Source organism: Aptenodytes patagonicus, chromosome W (genome assembly GCF_965638725.1).
Source record: "Aptenodytes patagonicus chromosome W, bAptPat1.pri.cur, whole genome shotgun sequence".
NCBI classification, from domain to species: Eukaryota; Metazoa; Chordata; class Aves; order Sphenisciformes; family Spheniscidae; genus Aptenodytes; species Aptenodytes patagonicus.
Window position 1 is genome coordinate 13,070,662 of NC_134981.1, and position 13,875 is coordinate 13,084,536.

At 46.0% G+C, this 13,875-nt stretch overlaps 1 protein-coding gene across 2 annotated transcripts in view; it reads left to right on the forward strand.

The window, feature by feature from the left end:
- The window catches only part of LOC143171899 (potassium/sodium hyperpolarization-activated cyclic nucleotide-gated channel 1-like), a 211,609-nt gene that overhangs the window by 153,533 nt on the left and 44,201 nt on the right, over window positions 1-13,875 (forward strand). The window lies entirely within an intron of this gene.

Sequence of the window (13,875 nt, forward strand, 5' to 3'; positions counted from 1 at the left end):
GCGATCACCTGCCAGAAGAGTCTATCTCTCTTTGTTGCTGCTTCACTCCTGCACAGCATCAGGAGTTTTTCAGCCCTCGTTTGGGCAGTGTCAGGGCAGTATCAGAAGATGGACATGGGCCTCACCTCAGCCAGGAGTACACTGACACCAGAGGCAGCCCAAAAGGCTAACGCAAAGGAAAATTGAGGCAGAGAGCCCAAAGGGATGCTTGATCAGTGTAACAGAGGAAGGCACCTGTGACTTTTTCCTATGGTATGCCTGCGAGGAAAAAAGCAGTTGGAAGTAGCAGGAGCCAAAGGATATGTGAAGTAGGAGGTAGGGAGGGATGAAGAGGGGAAAGAACCGGGACTGCACTGGGGGGAGAGGCTGTCGGCTTCTTTTAAATAGAAGAACGGTGATAGACATAGGAGCTTATAATGGAGGATTTGTTGATGGCCCTTGAATTCATCTGCTGAGAAGAGCCTCTGATTGGGCAGTACATGACCTCATCTGGAAGAAATTCAGAAATGATTTGCCATGTCTAGACCACATATCTCTTGAAGACTGAAAAATGGCCTGGTGATCTATTATTTATCTATTGCATCCTTAAAATCAAGCCCCCTTCAAAACAACAAGAAAAAAAATTCTTTTAAACAAAAGCAACCACTTTGCGCTGCCCACCTGGAAGGACCCTCCTCAGCAGGGCTGTGCGGGTGCCAGCTTGGCTTCACCGGGGTTCCCGCACTGGAGCCTTTCGATAGGATGCCATTGTCATTGCTGGTAATGGTGTTTAGAGTACTAGTTCAAAATAAAAGTGGACTTAGATTATCAATTGCACATGTGAAACAATAGCTGTTGGAGGCTATCATATTTACAGCCAGTGGTACTATAGTGCAAATTGCTTCTCTTGCCATGGAAACAAAGGCTCCTTTATTCTACTCTAAACCTAAGGTAAATTTTGCTAAAATTTCAGATGCTGAACAGAGTTCTCCTAAAAATACATAAGATAGGAAGAAAGAGATATGTATTTCATAAATCTGATTTCTGTAAAGTCAAAGAAAATGTAAATAATCCTTAGGTCTTTTTAATTTAGAATTGTTTATAGAATTTTTTAAGAACCCTTTGCTAGCCTTTCACTACTTTCACATTTTTTCATAGCCTCTTACAGATGTTTTGCCCACTTCTCCAAAGCTCTCTATATTTCTCCTTCATGTTATGGAAGAAGGAAAAAAAAAAAAATAAAGGTATTATTTGACAGAAGTTCCATTATTTCTCTTTAGCAGTTACAGCTTTGTGACATTACCTTTGGATGAACCCAGCTATATTGAATAAAACACTTTCCCTGAGTGTTTCTGCTAAAATGATCAGCACAGAAACAGTGTCATCATTTGTTTGAGAGTTAAATCTCCACAGAGATGTTGGAAGTAATCCGCTATTACTAAGAACTTTTTCTCTGTCTTTTTGGAGACTTGAAAATAAGATTTACTCTGGTTGATGCATTGAACTATTTCTTCACAACCAGAAATAAAACAAGGATTTTTAGTTTATTTGTTTGAAGAAAGCTATGAATTGCCTTAAAATATGTTCTTTGCAGAATGCACCCCATTGGCTTTTCTATCTCTGATAGGCTCTCTAGCTCTCCTAATTCTCATTTTTATTCTAATTAAAGAATTATCTTTAAGTCTTATTAAAACTTATTAATTTTTTTCTGTACTTAGTGAATAAGTTCCATAATTCTGGAATACAAGGGGAAACATCCTGTCACTCACAGGCATTCCTCTGGAACCGTCAGGTCTATAATGACTGGTTTTCATTGGAGTACAAAAGGTTGCTTGGAGTATTGCCTTACTGCCGTGACTCTAGGGCCGTAGTTTATCAGAGAAGCCTCCAGGTACCATAAATTCATTTCCCTAAGGATGTCTCTGAAGTGTTTATATTTCAAGACTAGATAAAGACAAGGTAAGGAGAAAAAGAAGATAGGAAGATTATAGTTATTTTGTAAGAATGAATGAAACAAAATGCCTGGGAACACAAAGAAGAGGAGCAGTTTGTCAGACTGTTGGAGGCTGTTGCAGTTGTTGGTGCAGAAGGCTCAGAATCATGAATGCCAGGTGATATTGTGTGTTACCCTCAGTGATTCAGGTGAAGCTGGAGACTTGAACAGAGTCTGATAAACAATTTTAGATTATTTTAAAAACTTAATTATAATCTCCAAGTCACCTTTATAAGTGAAAGGGCTCATTGCATCATGCAGTGACAAGCTATATGCTCAAATAAAATATGCAAGGTTTCAGATTGTATATGTTAAGCAGTAGATCATATAGCAATAATAGTATTAATGAGGTTACCTGCTCAGAGCAGAGGTTTTCTGATCTCTAAGCTCCTGGGGTTCTTAAAAAAAAAAAAAAAAAAATCTTAGTACTGCAGCTGCCTGACACTGACTCAGGTGTTTACATGTTAAATGCCTGTGATGAGGTGGATTAATTGCAGCCAATGGCCCTGTGCAGACCCTTCTTTCCCACGAGTAGCATCTGCATGGGATGAGTCTTTCTCAGTGTTTCCCACCACCTTGATTCTGTGTAAGTGATTATACTTTATTGGAAAAACAAGGTGAAATGTGATCATCTACATTGCTATTTCTATCCTTGTGAAGAACAAGAGAACTTTTTTTCTCTCTCTCTCTAGCTTGATATAGAATCATAGAATCATTAAGGTTGGAAAAGACCTCTAAGATCATTGAGTCCAACCATCGACCCAACACCACCATGTCCCTAAGCACCCCATCTACACGTCTTTTAAATACTTCCAGGGATGGTGACTCAGCCACTTCCCTGGGCAGCCTGTTCCAATGTTTAACCACTCTTTCAGTAAAGAAATTTTTCCTTACGTCCAATCTAAACCTCCCCTGGCGCAACTTGAGGCCATTTCCTCTCGTCCTATCGCTAGTTACTTGGGAGAAGAGACCGACACCCACCTCGCTACAACCTCCTTTCAGGTAGTTGTAGAGAGCCATGAGGTCTCCCCTCAGCCTCCTTTTCTCCAGGCTAAACAGTCCCAGTTCCCTCAGCCGTTCCTCATAAGACTTGTTCTCCAGACCCTTCACCAGCTTCATTACTCTTCTCTGGACACACTCCAGCACCTCAATGTCCTTCTTGTAGTGAGGGGCCCAAAACTGAACACAGTATTCGAGGTGCGGCCTCACCAGGGCCGAGTACAGGGGCACAATCACTTCCCTACTCCTGCTGGCCACACTATTTCTGATACAGGCCAGGATGCCATTGGCCTTCTTGGCCACCTGGGCACACTGCCGGCTCATATTCAGCCGGCTGTCGACCAGCACCCCCAGGTCCTTTTCCGCCAGGCAGCTTTCCAGCCACTCTTCCCCAAGCCTGTAGCGCTGCATGGCGTTGTTGTGACCCAAGTGCAGGACCCGGCACTTGGCCTTGTTGAATCTCATACAGTTGGCCTCGGCCCATCGATCCAGCCTGTCCAGGTCCCTCTGCAGAGCCTTCCTACCCTCAAGCAGATCAACACTCCCGCCCAACTTGGTGTCGTCTGCACACTTACTGAGGATGCACTCGATCCCCTCATCCAGATCATCGATAAAGATATTGAACAAGACGGGCCCCAAAACTGAGCCCTGGGGAACACCGCTCGTGACCGGCTGCCAACTGGATGTAACTCCATTCACCACAACTCTCTGGGCCCGGCTGTCCAGCCAGTTTTTTACCCAGCGCAGAGTACACCTGTCTAAGCTGTGAGCCGCCAGCTTCTCTAGGAGAATGCTGTGGGAGACGGTGTCAAAGGCCTTACTGAAGTCCAGGTAGACCACATCCACAGCCTTTCCCTCGTCCACTAGGCGGGTCACCTGGTCATAGAAGGAGATCAGGTTGGTCAAGCAGGACCTGCCTCTCATGAACCCGTGATGGCTGGGCCTGATCCCCTGGTTGTCCCGCTCATGCCTTGTGAGCGCCCTCAAGATGAACCGCTCCATAATCTTCCCCAGCACCGAGGTCAGGCTGACAGGCCTGTAGTTCCCCGGATCCTCCTTCCGGCCCTTCTTGTAGATGGGCGTCATATTGGCAAGCCTCCAGTCGTCCGGGACCTCCCCCGTTAACCAGGACTGCTGATAAATGATGGAGAGCGGCTTGGCGAGCTCCTCCGCCAGCTCCCTCAGCACTCTCGGGTGGATCCCATCCGGCCCCATAGACTTGTGAGCGTCCAGGTGGCGTAGCAGGTTGTTGACTGCTTCCTCTTGGATTATGGGGGGTTCATCCTGCTCGCCATCCCTGTCTTCCAGCTCAGGGGGCTGAGTACCCTGAGGATAACTATTATATATTATGCAAAGCAGAAAAGACACTGAGAGATGCCCAGCCTAGAACAACCATTTCCTCATCATTAGGACACTGCTGTGAAATGAGGGAAGGCCAGTTTCAGGTCTCCGATCAGAAGTCAATAAAAGCAATACATCCAATAACTGAGCAACTAGACTATATTTGTTTACTGAAGAATCTTTGTCTCTCCCTTTGGCTTTGGACAGACCTTCCCGTGCATGATAAACTTATTGCCATGCAAGTTTCTCTGAAATGGATCAATTTAAAAAGCAAGTTCTTTTTGGTGAATTGGCATTTTCCACTAATTAATTAAAAAAAAAAAATGGCGAGCCATAATTAGGTCTTATCACAGCCAGAATTTCCAGGATCAGCAGCTGTATCGTACCAGTATTTCTATCTTACTCGTGCTGGTGCTGCTAGTAGCATAGATGTTGGCACAACACCAAGCAGATGTAACAATTATGGTGCTAATAAACCATTTTTTTTTCTTTTCATTACAACTTTTAAGCAATAGATATAAAGTTAAATAATTTCAACCTAATTATTCCTTTTTCTATATTCCTTTTCTAAATTACTACTTCAAATTGCTTCTTGAAATAACTGGATTTCCTGTGGGTGAGATCCTAACAATTAAGCATGCCAATTTAGCTAAAGGCATTGTAGCACATGCTGAATTTAGCATTATTCAATGTTTCTGTATTGCAGGATCAATGGGGTGAGGTGAAGCCAATGCCACAGGAAACCACTGCTCCTGATAGGCAGACCCAACATTAAAAAAAACATTTCATTCAAATGAAAACAGGCGATTGACACTTGTCACCCTGTGTTCAGAGTCAGCGTCAAAGGTAGCTGCAGCGTGTGTTCAGTGCCTAGAGACAGATGTCCCCATCACAGGTCCTTCAGCTGGCACAAACTGCTGCTTGTGCCCAGAACTGAACTGAAGGAGTGACCAAGCAGAGATGAGCTCCCTCACCCTCGCACTTCTCCCAGAGTGCACATGGGGGGAAAACTCCTTCTGCCTCCTCTCGCTTCACTCCAGGCACTTTTTATAATGTATATTCTTTTTTACTGGCACAGGCAAATTGAAAAGAAAAGAGAAAATCCAGAACATTCAAAAGATATGGAAAATTGTACAAGATGACTGGATAGGTATTAAATTTCATTTCGAAACTGGCAACTTTAAGGAGACCATTACAGCATATCTGATATTTTTAAATAAGCTGTCATCTGTGCGGTATTTTTCTCATTAAAAAAGAAAATCATCCTGCTTTAGACTTGATACAGTTTCACCTATAGTAGCATGGAGAAGAGATGATTTTTCTTCCTCGAGGCTTTGATAGTTGTTTCATTAAATCAGAGTTCTGTCATTGCCTCTGTGAAGAGAGGAACTGAGCTTGCTTTTCATGCTCCTTCCCTCCCCTCCCCTCCCCTTTTTAAAACAGTAAAAAGCAAAATATCTGTAAGCTAAGCAGAGTAACAGTGAAGAAAGCAGACTGTAGAAATATCTCTGGATTCGTAGTGAATTCAGCTATTCAGTGACTGTGGGATGGGCAGGTGAGCTTATTACTTTGCTAATACCAAAAGAAGATAACCAAATGGATGATTGGCAGGTTCACTGTCTGTTACCTTTTCTGAACACAACCAGATCTCTGGTCATTTGATAACTATTTGTGCTTACTCATTTTTGGTATGTACAGTTATCATCACAGGTAATCATCCTATGAGTAAATGCTAAGGTTAGTGCTAACTTCAAGTTTGACCAAGTATTCGGTTAGAAACTGTCCTTCGGTGCCTTGACAGCCAGATCTAAACTTCAGCTGGCTCATGAAATAACCTGCTATCGTAGTCCAGTGGATTACGCATAAATGAGAGGTGTCCGTAAAATGGAAGTAATTCCTTTTTCAAATGCGGTTGGGGGAAGTCATACAAGAGAGGGACAGGGATTTGAGTCTTGTCCCCATTTGAAACACGGAGGTATTTCAACATTCAAAACCTTTCTTTCTTTTCCTAATAATCCCGGTCAAGGCTAGGATGAAAAGGATTTTAAAAGGATGAACTGTACAAATACCAGACGTACAGTAACCCTTGCAAGGGGCACAGCAATGTTTCTTGATTCCTGGTTGAATTTCCAGTGGAGGACGAGAGTCCCCTTTGGCCAAGTGCATGGAAACTGGCTGCAGCCCTCTAGCGAATATGAAACAGGAGCCTACAGAGATTATTTTTAACATTAGGACAGAATCAATGAGTCCACTCCTATACAGAAGAAAAAAAATGTTGTCATATGGAAGAGAATAAGCATTGCAAATAGCAGATATGTAGTAGCAGCTACTGAAGATAATGCTTTTAAATGTTGGGTGAGTGAATAGAAGTTGAGCTTAAACACTTTAGGAATTTTTATCCAAAATTCTTTATAGCTTGGAAAGATGTTTTTGACTTTTTTCTCCTTTCTGTCCTCTGGTAATCTAAAAACCATTCAGGTGCTCAACTAAGGGCAGTAGGTAAATGCTTACACCTATGTTGTGTTTGCATAACATGAGGGCCTTGCAGTAACAAGGAATACTCATTAGCAAGGTAGGATTCCCTTACTGTAGAAGAGAGCTGATTGGTGATAATGTTCTCCACTTTATTCTAGCTGCCGGTAGCTGAAGCTCCAGGCTAGAGGCATCAGCACAGCTAATGCAGTGCAGCACACCCAGTATATTATTGTTTGATTCTGTAACTGTGAATTGAGGCATACAAACAGTTGATGAATGGATTGTATGACTGACAATGATTGCAGAGAGGAGATAATAACTTTGGAGACCTTATATCACCCAGCTGACAGGTTCATTACATAGCACTGTTTGCAGTCTGAGATGGAAAAGATGCATGTAACAGTATTCTGCAGTATCTACATGCCCTGCCCAGACTCCCACAATCAAAAATAGGGGTTCCTCATCTTTTGTGAGCAGGAATACTGTTTCTACCTCATTTACACCACTGTGTGTCAGGAGTAATGCTTGCAGTTGGTGATACGTTAAGGAGTTAAAGGAGAGAAGAATACCAGGTTCTCGGAATAAATGTGACAAGAAAATTGAATCGAAAATAGCCATTAATAAATATAAGCTATACAATTCTTCTCATTCCTTCCCCATTAATCTGTAACTTAATGTCTTTTATTATTATTTTAACATAGAACCCACTTATGAAGTTAGACTGGAAGTTCTTGCAAAAGGAAAAAAAGTGTAGCCTGCTGTCTATGATTATCTCATGTTATTCAAAGTTTTCCTAGGAGAATCAAGCCTCAGGGATTTTTCCAGACATTATTTTTATTTCTACAGATCAGATTATTCATTCAGCAAACAGAAGCAATATCATGTGATATTTAGACACACAACCATGCAGCTCAGCTAGTGAGTTGGAACTATTGAATACTGGGTTAAGAGATCATTTTAAAAGCTTGTAAACAATCTATTATCTAATTTCTCAAATGACTGAGTGAAAAAAGCAAATTAATTTATTATTTCCTATGATAGGGAGATAGCTATCATAAAAAGGGGGAAATGTGCCATATGAAATTACACATTGAGGGGGGCATGTAGTTTGTACATACCATCTTAATAGCAATGCATAATAGAACATATAGAATTTAACTGAAACAGCTTATGAAGTGTTTTAGCAAAGTGGGTGCTTTAAAATATACGTTTCCATTGAAAATAGTGTCTTTAAATGGAAGTAATGTATTTTCATAATCTGGTCTTTACACAGAATTTTGCTCTCTGCTAAAGAGCCTGGACGACTCTTCTTTCTCTCCTCAGTACCCTGGAATCGGAGGTAGTTTGCTGCTGCCTTTTGAGGCCTCTGACATCCCTTTAGATATGCACACGCGGAGTCCCTTACTAAATAGTCCTCCCTGAAAAATCTAGTGCTCCTTGGTGTCAGGCAGGAGCAAGGATGGAAAGGCAATTTGAGATTAAAAAAGAGAGTTTTAACACAGTTATTTATATTTTGAATGTAGTCTGGTGCTTCTCATGTGACATAAGAAAAGGCAAAGGAAAAAAATATAATTAAAGTCAGTTTTGAGGGAACTTGCGGTGGCTTGAAAATTTATTTCACACAGATGTAATAAAAGCACCTGAAGTGCTTTTGTGAATGTGGAATTAAGACATCTCATTTCTGAATAAACCAAAACAACCAAGCAAAAAACCCCACAAGTAAACCAAAGTTTTAAATCTAATTACTTCCTTCTTATTTAGGGAATGCATGTTGTACATGTGGCCTCATCTAATCTTTTGCCACTTTGCAAAGCAAAAACTAATTTCAGTTCCAAAGGATGGAGCAGCCTTCAATTATACAAGTTAAAGGATATGTGCTACAGTTCATAAGGAGTGCATGTACATTATAAATTCATTTAATTGCTCTACAGAGATGCTGATCCTAATTAAGACTTCATTGGCTTTTTTCATTGAAAACAGTTAAAATTGCCTAATTCAGCATGAAAAAGTGAAGAAAAAAATTAAATGAAGACTCTTTAAAGAAACCAAGTTTCTGCCAAGTTTTAACTCACCTATAAGCCTGGGAGGGGTTTTCTCCTTCTTTGTCTCAGTGCCTTATCCTCTTCAACTGAGACACAGATCATAGAATCATAGAATCATTGAGGTTGGAAAAGACCTCTAAGATCATCGAGTCCAACCGTCAACCCAACACCACCACCCACTAAACCATGTCCCTAAGTGCTTCATCTACTCGTCTTTTCAATACCTCCAGGGATGGGGACTCAACCACTTCCCTGGGCAGCCTGTTCCAATGCTTGACAACCCTTTCGCGAAAAAATTTTTCCTCATGTCCAGTCTAAACCTCCCCTGGCGCAACTTGAGGCCATTTCCTCTCGTCCTATCGCTAGTTACTTGGGAGAAGAGACCGACACCCACCTCGCTACAACCTCCTTTCAGGTAGTTGTAGAGAGCGATGAGGTCTCCCCTCAGCCTCCTCTTCTCCAGGCTAAACAACCCCAGTTCCCTCAGCCGCTCCTCATAAGACTTGTTCTCCAGACCCCTCACCAGCCTCGTTGCCCTTCTCTGGACACGCTCCAGCACCTCAACGTCCTTCTTGTAGTGAGGGGCCCAAAACTGAACACAGTATTCGAGGTGCGGCCTTACCAGTGCCGAGTACAGGGGCACAATCACTCCCCTACTCCTGCTGGCCACACTATTTCTGATACAGGCCAGGATGCCATTGGCCTTCTTGGCCGCCTGGGCACACTGCCGGCTCATGTTCAGCCGGCTGTCGACCAGCACCCCCAGGTCCTTTTCCGCCAGGCAGCTTTCCAGCCACTCTTCCCCAAGCCTGTAGCGTTGCATGAGGTTGTTGTGACCCAAGTGCAGGACCCGGCACTTGGCCTTGTTGAACCTCATACAATTGGTCTGGGCCCATCGATCCAGCCTGTCCAGGTCCCTCTGCAGAGCCTTCCTACCCTCAAGCAGATCAACACTCCCGCCCAACTTGGTGTCGTCTGCACACTTACTGAGGGTGCACTCGATCCCCTCATCCAGATCATTGATAAAGATATTGAACAAGACTGGCCCCAAAACTGAGCCCTGGGGAACACCGCTCGTGACCGGCCGCCAACTGGATTTAACTCCATTCACCACAACTCTCTGGGCCCGGCCATCCAGCCAGTTTTTTACCCAGCGCAGAGTACACCTGTCTAAGCCGTGAGCCGCCAGCTTCTCTAGGAGAATGCTGTGGGAGACGGTGTCAAAGGCCTTACTGAAGTCCAGGTAGACCACATCCACAGCCTTTCCCTCGTCCACTAGGTGGGTCACCTGGTCATAGAAGGAGATCAGGTTGGTCAAGCAGGACCTGCCTCTCATGAACCCGTGCTGGCTGGGCCTGATCCCCTGGTTGTCCCGCTCATGCCTTGTGAGCGCCCTCAAGATGAACCGCTCCATAATCTTCCCCAGCACCGAGGTCAGGCTGACAGGCCTGTAGTTCCCCGGATCCTCCTTCCGGCCCTTCTTGTAGATGGGCGTCACACTGGCAAGCCTCCAGTCGTCCGGGACCTCCCCCGTTAACCAGGACTGCTGATAAATGATGGAGAGTGGCTTGGCGAGCACCTCCGCCAGCTCCCTCAGCACTCTCGGGTGGATCCCATCCGGCCCCATAGACTTGTGAGCATCCAGGTGGCGTAGCAGGTTGTTGACTGCTTCCTCTTGGATTATGGGGGGTTCATCCTGCTCGCCATCCCTGTCTTCCAGCTCGGGGGGCCGAGTACCCTGAGGATAACTGGTCTGCCTGTTAAAGACTGAGGCAGAGAAGGCATTGAGTACCTCAGCCTTTTCCTCATCCTCAGTGCCAATGTTCCCCCCCACATCCAATAAAGGATGGAGATTCTCCTTGGCTCTCTTCTTGTCATTAATATATTTGTAAAAACATTTTTTGTTGTCTTTAATGACAGCGGCCAGATTGCGTTCTAGCTGGGCTTTTGCCTTTCTCATTTCTTCTCTGCACGACCTAACAAGATCCCTGTACTCTTCTTGAGTCGCCTGCCCCTTCTTCCACAAGCGGTAAACTCTCCTTTTTTTCCTGAGTCCCAGCAAGAGCTCCCCATTCAGCCAGGCCGGTCGTCTTCCCCGCCCGTTCTTCTTACGGCGTACAGGGACAGCCTGCTCCTGCACCTTTAAGACTTCCTTCTTGAAGATCGTCCAGCCTTCCTGGACCCCTTTGCCCTTCAGGACTGTCTCCCAAGGGACTCTCTCAACCAGCGTCCTGAACAGGCCAAAGTCCACCCTCCGGAAGTCCATGGTTGCGGTTTTGCTGGCCCCCCTCCTTACTTCACCAAGAATCGAGAATTCGACCATTTCATGGTCGCTAAGCCCAAGACGGCCTCCGACCACCACATCTCCCACCAGTCCTTCTCTGTTTGTAAACAGCACGTCAAGAGAGGCACCTCCCCTGGTAGGCTCACTTACCAGCTGTGTCAGGAAGTTGTCTTCCACACACTCCAGGAACCTCCTAGACTGCTTCCTCTCTGCCGTGTTGTATTTCCAGCAGACATCCGGGAAGTTGAAGTCCCCCATGAGAACAAGGGCTAGCGATTGAGAGACTTCTGCCAGCCGCTTGTAGAATGCTTCATCCGCCTCTTCATCCTGGTTGGGTGGTCTATAACAGACTCCCAGCAGGGTATCTGCCTTGTTGGCCTTCCCCCTCATCCTTACCCATAAACACTCGACCGTATCATCATCACAATCGTTGAGCTCTAGACAATCGAAACACTCCCTAACATACAGGGCCACCTCACCGCCTCTCCTTCCTCGCCTGTCCCTTCTGAAGAGTCTATAGCCATCCATTGCAGCACTCCAGTCATGAGAGTCACCCCACCATGTTTCTGTGAGGGCGACTAAGTCATATCTCTCCCGCTGCACAATGGCTTCCAGCTCCTCCTGCTTGCCGCCCATGCTGTGTGCATTGGTGTAGATGCACTTGAGCTGGGCTATTGATTTCACCCCCGGCATCGGCACGCCACCCCTAGGCTCATCTCTAGTGAGCCTGGTTTTATCCCCTTCCCCCTTCAAACCTAGTTTAAAGCCCTCTCAATGAGCCCTGCCAATTCATGAGCCATGATCCTCTTCCCCCTGTGAGACAGCTGAACTCCATCTGTCGCCAGCAGGCCCGGTGCCATGTAAACCTCCCCATGATCAAAAAAGCCAAAATTCCTCCGATGGCACCAGCCCCTGAGCCACGTGTTGATCAGGTGTGTTTTCCTGTTCCTTTCAGTATTCTTCCCTGCCACTGTAGGGATTGAGGAAAACACTACCTGTGCTCCTGATCCTTCAACCAGTCGCCCCAGCGCCCTGAAGTCCCTTTTGATCACTGCAGGACTTCTCTCTGCAACCTCATCACTGCCAGCCTGTATAACCAACAGTGGGTAGTAATTGGAAGACCGTACCAGACCAGGGAGCTTCCTAGTGATGTCTCTGACCCGGGCCCCAGGGAGGCAGCAGACTTCCCTGTGGGACGGGTCTGGTTGGCATATTGGGCCCTCTGTTCCCCTCAGAAGGGAATTGCCTACGACAATTACCCTCCTTTTTTTCTTAGCAGAGGCAGCCATAATGCTTGGGGCTGACTGCCTCACCCTAGGCAACCCCTTGGATGGACCTTCATCTACATCCTCATTTGCCTGGCCCTCAAGTTCCAGGGCCCCATATCTGTTGTGTAAAGGCAACCGGGAAGGTGAGGGAGGCTGGGCAGGGGTTCGCCTGGTACCCCGAGCAGGGACCTGTTTCCATTCCCCCCCCATCGCTTAGGTCCCCTCTTTCTACCAGGTGGCAAGAAGGCAGGGGATCCTCTGCTTCTTGTGGAGCCTCCATCTGCTGCCTTTGCCTCAGGGATGGTAGGGTGCAGCTCCACCAATCTATCTCCCTCTCACACTCCCTGATACTCCTTACCCTTTCCATTTCCTACTTCAGCTCTGCCACCAGGCTGAGCAGATCATCCACCTGGTCACACCGCACACAGGTGGTGTCTCTGCTGCCCTCTGGTACAGCCGACAGGCTCAGGCACTCCCTGCAGCCAGAGACCTGGACAGCTGTATGCTTGTGTGTGAGCTCCGTCTGGGTCGCCACATTCCTTCTGGCGATGGCTTTCGGCCAAGTGGAAACCATAGCGGGTCCTCTTCTAGGAGGGCAACGACTACTAGTTGAGTTGGCCTCTAGAGCCAGGAGGGGGACTGCGCCCTGCCCGCTCGCCTTCCCTGCACACCCTGCCTGCACGAACTGCCTGCGCAAACTGGCACACCACACCCTTCTGACATGCTATATCCTGTTTGCCCACCCTGTTTGCCCTGCTCCAGGTCACTCACACTCCCTGGGGGCTGCTCTTCTAAGTGAAGGGGTTTGGCCGCCGCCCCTCTTGTCCCCGCCCACGCTGAGTCAGAGCTGCCGCTCGTCAGGAGCTCCCTCCTCCGGCTGGGGGAATGGGGGGGCTGGGGCACCCTCTCACTCCCTGCGCTTTTGCTTTTGCTTTTCGCGGGTTTTGCCACTTCAGGAAGGGTCCCCCGGCACGATCCTCCGCTCCGGAGCCCTTCACCTCAGTGGCTTCCGAATGGTGGGTCGGAGAGGCAAAAGTCTTAGTCAGGTGGTACTTGTCCATTTGTGGTTTAGGCAACTTCTCCATTTTGTGGGTCTCAGATGTATCATACGGTTTAGTACAGTACAACTCTGAGTATGTTAGTTTGGGACGTTCTTTTCTGAAAATTATGCTATCCAAAATGGCTTCTGAAGAAGGGAAGCAAACAAAGCAGAAGACAGGGCAGGGGACTAGTAGAAACAAGGAAACCAAATGCACAAGGTAAATTGAGTGCGGTCCTCTGAGTCTCCTGGGTCCTGGCATCTATCTGTTTCCTGATGCCATGCCTATTTTTCCGGTTCACTTCTCTCTTCTCTTCATTCCTCCTGAGAAATGCTTTCTGCTTCATTATCTCCACAGATTTTAACTTTGTTCTTCAGTTGCCTTATAAGTGTACACAACATTAATATGTTGCGTATTAATACAGCATATCCAGTTTCTGAAATTTCACACCTTA